Source organism: Cryptomeria japonica, chromosome 9 (assembly GCF_030272615.1).
Source record: "Cryptomeria japonica chromosome 9, Sugi_1.0, whole genome shotgun sequence".
Lineage (NCBI taxonomy): Eukaryota > Viridiplantae > Streptophyta > Pinopsida > Cupressales > Cupressaceae > Cryptomeria > Cryptomeria japonica.
This window is the reverse complement of record NC_081413.1, coordinates 408,480,137-408,486,554: the sequence shown is the minus strand read 5'-3', so window position 1 is coordinate 408,486,554 and position 6,418 is coordinate 408,480,137. Positions and strand designations below refer to the sequence as shown.

Below are 6,418 nucleotides of genomic sequence, written 5' to 3'. Positions count from 1 at the left end.
CCACTGAAACCCGCTTGCCGCCATGCTGAAACCTACCTGCCGTCATTGTGCCAATTACCACCAGATTTTGAAACTAAGCTTGACCCCTTACACGACAAGGTGCAAAGAGACCAGTTCCAACAAATATGTACAACAGTAAGAGATTGAATCTTTGTTATCATATTCAAGTTTAGATTATTTTGTATTTATATACAACTTAATTTTTAAATCTACATGATATCAAATCGGATTTCATTGTAGTGGATTTATCTCACAATTTCAAGAATAAGCACACCAATATAATGAACTCTAATACTCCTATTACAATGATAGATTGTCCAACCAATATTTGGAGAAATCAACACATCAACCAAACATATAATGGACATACTTTTTGGATAAAATCCCCTTCTAACTTTTATTTTCAAATATCAAGACCTAACCCTGTAGAAAGTAAAGTTTTCAGATCTAATATGCTAACTATTCTATACAATTGTCAACCATAATATTTAAACTATAATTGCATTGATAAGTCATTACACATAAAATATAATATTATTTAAGACGCCAAATGATGAGATTAATACTATCATTTCCCAATAGTTTTACCATTCAAATTTGATCTTGAGTTCATGTTCATAAGAATTTGTAACATGCCTTCACTTATGAAATCGGAGACACGTCCAAATGGGCAATTTGCCTAGCTATTATATTGTTCTTGGAATATCATTAATTGTCTAAATGCTAATTTCAACATTCATTCAATAAAACATTCGCTTGCAAGAACACCATGCTATACATGTAAATACAAAACGCAATCGATCCTTTGATATCGTAATTGCATTAATCCTAAATGATGTTAACTTTGCTCATGCATAATAGACAACAAAGAAATTTGAAAAGTGGGAACAATATTACGATTCACATCGTAATATTATTAGAATCTTTACAATGACATGAGAAATGAGCATCAATAATTATGATTCTATAGCAACATATAGAAAGAAAGAGACGTGGAACAAATTTTAAAAACAAAATATATATCAATAACACCAATTTGCATCATGTAATAAACATGGCCTCCATTTTCCTCCTCCATCAATTCCGCCTCAGATTTTTCATACCAACACGCCCGGCAATGGACCCCGCTGGGAGAGCTAAACTCCAAACGACTTTGCACTTGCCTTTCTCCCGCCAAAAAAGCAGTAAACGGACGGCGACAGCCATTCTTTCCGATCCATTGAATCGAAAATCCCTCTCAATCTCTCCTCCCCAGGGACGACTTCTTTTTCAAACTGATCCACCACTTTCGCCTGCTTTCTCTCTCAATTTCAAAATGGATTCTCTCTCACCCACAAACTCCCTCTAAAAAGCACCGGGAAAAATCAGAAAACGGACGGCGACAGCCGTTCTTTCGGATCCATTGTAATCCACCACAAAGATGTGGATTATTCTCTTGCACCTCCGATCCTTTCTTGTCTTGCACCTCCGATCCTTTCTTGCACCTCCGATTGCACCTCCGATCCTTTCTTGCACCTCCGATCCTTTCTTGCACCTCCGATCCTTTCTTGCACCTCCGATCCTTTCTTCTCTTGCACCTTGATACGTTTCTTCTCTTGCCGATCGATCAAGAAAAAGCATTGAATCCTGCTTAGAATACCACAACACAATCTATGTAATAAGTTGCATGCAATAAAATTCTGTCTAGATAAAGCAGCTAAGGTAAATGGAGAAGTCGACCTGTGGATTCCTTTTTGCTGTATTGCCAATGAAACGGTCGACTTAAAACAACAAGATTAATGCCTGTCAAAGAAAAAGGGGAAATGTGATTAATTCACAAATATAAAAGGAGGCAACAGGATTATCTCCAACTGAAAATCACTTTCACTCTTGGTATTGTTCTTGTTCTCCTTCCTCAAGAAGCTCGTCCTCCTTCAACGCTGAGCAATATACTGAAAAATAGGAGCAGCAGAAGAAATTTTGAAGCAATCTTTTTGCTACATTCAATTGCTCAGCATTCCTTCTAATACCCCTATTTCTCAGTATATCGCTCTCTTAGCCTCCATCGCAAACCTTCATTTTCTTCTTCTTCTTCTCTTCCACCTCACCCTCCTCCTTCAACTCTCACCCCCAATCGTACAATTTAACCGGATTTGAAGGCTAAATTTAGGAGACTGGTTGCATGCCTGAATGATGTGATTGTGTGCATGAATTAAGTAGGAGTTAATTGAACCGGTTGCATGAATTAGTGATGAATTAAGTAGGAGTTAACTGAATGTACTATTAACTTAACCGGTTGCATGAATGAGTGATGAATTAAGTAGATCTAAACTAGGAGTTAACTGAATCCACTAATCATTTAACTGGTTGCATGATTGCGTAATCTGATTGCATAGGTGAATTAAGTAGATCTTAACTCCATCTTCTTTGTTTATATTTTTCACAAATGGAATGTTGTTGTAGATTATTTTAACTTAATGGGTTTCTAGAAGTCTAATAATAGATGTAATTATCCAAATTGGGAGTCTTAATTCCTTGATCAATCTCCATAGTTCATCTAGCTTCTTCAACTATACATGAAAAGAGATACGCATTCCTAGTTATAATTTATCCACAATATATATTGGATTGTCTTTCAAACAAGGTTTAAGCAATCAAGGAGAATTCCTTTTCTATTATATTATCCATTTTTTAATTAGTTAATCGATTAAATATTTAAGTTATTAATCATACAACTAATCAATTATATCCACCAAAGTGCCTCCTAGGTGTGGCTGAGTTTAAAATCGTAATTGCGCAGTCATATTCTCTAGCCTCTTCTCAATATCCATGTCCTCCCTGATTCTTTTCCTTCTTATTTTCCAATAAGCTTTGAAAGAAGGAATTTTGTGATCGTTAATGTGGATTAGGTGATTAGCTATATGTGTTTATTAGTCTTGATTGCTTCCCATTACCAAAATTTAGGTTAAGGAGATGCTCTTTGATAGTTCCCATTAGCAATTCAAGAATATTTGAATAGCTCTTATCCTACAATGCATGCACTACTTTTTCTTTCCAAAAGCAAGACTGGCATATGTTTCATTTATCACCCTATCAAGAGTAAACAAAAAATGGACACAAAATTCTTCTATATTAGCATCGATAGAAAAAATGCATTTCCCACCAATCACTAGAACATATCAACAAGGAGAAAGTACCAAGGTACTATAATTTAGATGATCACAATTATTTATAGAATCACAATGAATATAACACAATTTCAGGTTGGATTAGTTGGCCCTTGAAAATTCTAAAACTTCAAATTCTTGTTTATTTGAACATCCATTGTATGCATAGCTTACTTGATCTAATCGAATATCATGTACTTATTCCAAATGCAAGTTGCAATAGAAATTTTACTAGAACTAGATCCATTTAAGAAAAATACAAAATCAAATTCCTCTATAGAACATAGGCTTAAAGGATAAGTTTCAATCCTTGCAATTCACCTTAAACATAATTGTTATGTCTTTTGAAATCTCAAGAGAGATTCATTTGTGCTCTAGTAGCAGTAATAATATTTAAATACTAACGACAAACATAACAAACAAATTGATGAGTCGTAGGACTCTGTAATCACTTGAATAATAATTCCATAGTTACCTAGGAGAAGCAAGCATCCTTGTCTTGGTATCAATACTTATATGGAGGAACCAACCAAGTTGCTTAGTTAGTAAATGAATACTTGGAGATAGCTATATTATATATATAAATGTAATCATCATAAGTTATGGATATGGATATGTGGTCCACATTCTTAGAATGGAGTTTCTTGGTAGCTAGGGATATTTGACACAACTAATAATTTAGATCATGTATTTTCCTTAACACAATAATCAGAACTCAATCCGCAAGCATTGATATGGGTTGACCAAAAAGCCACCTTCTATATCATTCTCTATCTACATTAATGTAAGAGCTACCCAAATCCCTTGATAAACTCTTTGCAAGAATAATGTCCATCATGAATGAGTTTTCCTTTAACATTATTGGTAAAACTCTTTTCCCAATTTATATACAATTGTATTCTTATGAAACTTCAAAATATAGGCTTATTTGCATCCTTCAATCAATCTTTCACCCAATGTATTAATTACACGGGATGCCTTCAAGAAGAAAAATGACCATTCCAACTTACAATATAACATTGTGGTCTATAAACATCATTCATGATTTTCTCCCACATTTTGTCAAAATGCATAGAATCAAATTCAAAATAATCTCACATTTAGAAAAGAATTGTGTTGAATACCCATCTCCACTACTTCTCTCCATCTTCTTTCTTGCACCCAAGTCGTGAGACTAGACATGGGCACGGGCATGGGAATTCAACCTAATTCCAAAATAAAATCGATCTACTTGAGTCCACGAAGAAGCTAGAGCTCAAGAAAGGCAATGCCCATGTCCTGAATCTGGTAGATGATGAGTAACTGGAAGTAGGAAATAAATATATTGAGAAATACCTAAAACAAAAGCAGAAGCAAATGATTTGGGAAAACATTGTTGCCACATTCAATTGTATTTGTTTTGTTGCTCGTATTTCTTACTATATTTCTCTCTTAGCTTCCATCGCAAACCTTCATTTTCTTCTTGTTGTCCTCCTCCTCTACTAAGGCCTCCAATGATCTAAAGGATTGGAAGCCTAAAATTCTGAGTTAACTGTTCACATTGTATTAATCAATGATCTGATTGTATGGATAAATTAAATAGATCTAAACTAGAAGTTATTTGAATGTACTAATATTTAATTGAGTAATATGATTGTATGGATGAATTAAGTAGACCTAAAATAAGAGTTAATTGAATCCACTAATAACTTAACTAGTTGCATGAATGAGAGATCTAATTGTATGATTGAATTAAATATATCTAAATCAAGAGTTAAAACTAAATCCAATAATAATTTAAATAATTGCAAGAATATTAATTGGTTGCATGAATGAGTGATCTGATTGTATGGATGAAATAAGTAGATCTAAACTAGGAGTTAACTAAATCCATTAATAACTTAACTGGTTGCATGAATAAGTAATCTTATTGCATCAATAAATTATGTAGATTTATATTAGGAGTTAACCGAATGCACTAATAATTAAACTTCTTGTATGAACGAGTGATATGATTGTGTGGATGAATTAAGTAGATCTAAGCCTTGACGCTTCTCTTGAAAAACCATGGACAATGACCCACTCAAATTTGATTGTAGGCAAGAAGAAGTGGACAAGTAGAATCAACCTAACCTTTGCCTTCTCCTCCCCAATTAGCTCTATTCAATCACCCATTCTGTCCAAGCATGTCATCTAGTTGACAATGGTTGTGACATTTGACACTTTTGAATCGGCGGTTCCTTTGAGTTTCAAAAAGATCGGGAGCTTTGAGGAGGCCGTGATCAAGATCAAGTTGGTTGAGGAAGAGCATGATGATGGGTGGGCTTTCAAGTTTGTCGAGGGAGAGTATGGTGATGAGGATTCCATGATCAAGATCAAGTTCATCAATAAGTTCCTTAGTGAGTATGATGCCATGGGCACCACTACCTGACATGGGAATCCCCCAATTGGGCCTCTCCTATTCACCTCTCAACCCAAATCTTGTTCCCATTACTATACATTTCTTGGGGCTCTCGTATTTTTTAGTTTTTTGCTTTCATGAACTTCTCCAAAAATCTTTCAATCATGAAAAGGCATTTCGATTCTTCCCACTATAGTGAGATCCAATGCAAGTTAATTGAAAACCACCATCGAAATTGCTATGATTGAATTTTTCTAATATAAGATTCCAAAGCTAATAATGCTATACCCAAACCCTCAACAAAATTACTACAATAAAACTGAAATCAATACTCACAAAGGCACCATTGTCCAAATACTTCCTTTAATCTATTATAGTTAATTGTAAAATTAACGTTAAATACCCAAGGAGTTTAAGTGGTTGTGAAAGGCTTCTCAATAGGCTTCCCACTACGCAATTCGAAAGAATCAACAAACTACTTGGCAAAATTGAGGGTGATTAGTGGCTCTTTAGGAAACTCGAGAATTTTTTGTGATATACTAGGTGGAGATATAATTGTAGGTTCTACAACACACTTATCCAAATCAGGCTCAACCACCAATGAAGTATTTTGTGATTTTTCTTATTTTTGTGTTTATGAATTTTCTCCTACTTCATGTACCTTAACAAATCTACCCTTACTATCCCTAGGTCGATGCATGCACCTATATAAATTGTAAAAGAACAAATCAAGAGTATTCACCCAAACAAGGTCAACAATTGTACAATATTTCATCAAGATGTGCCAGTCCTAACTTAACTCACCATGACTTCACACCTTTAATACCTTTCCCAGCAACGATGCCAAAATGATTGGATAAAATTGTGGACTATATTTTGAAATAATAACTGC

At 34.4% G+C, this 6,418-nt stretch overlaps 1 long non-coding RNA gene across 2 annotated transcripts in view; it reads right to left on the bottom strand.

Moving 5' to 3' along the window:
- Positions 1 to 804: 804 nt before the first annotated feature.
- The window catches only part of LOC131073665 (uncharacterized), a 79,746-nt gene continuing 74,132 nt past the window's right edge, over positions 805 to 6,418 (bottom strand). For both annotated transcript variants that reach the window (XR_009112939.2, XR_009359003.1), the window contains one exon: positions 805 to 1,515. This is a non-coding gene — a long non-coding RNA (uncharacterized LOC131073665). The remainder of the gene's footprint in view (positions 1,516 to 6,418) is intronic.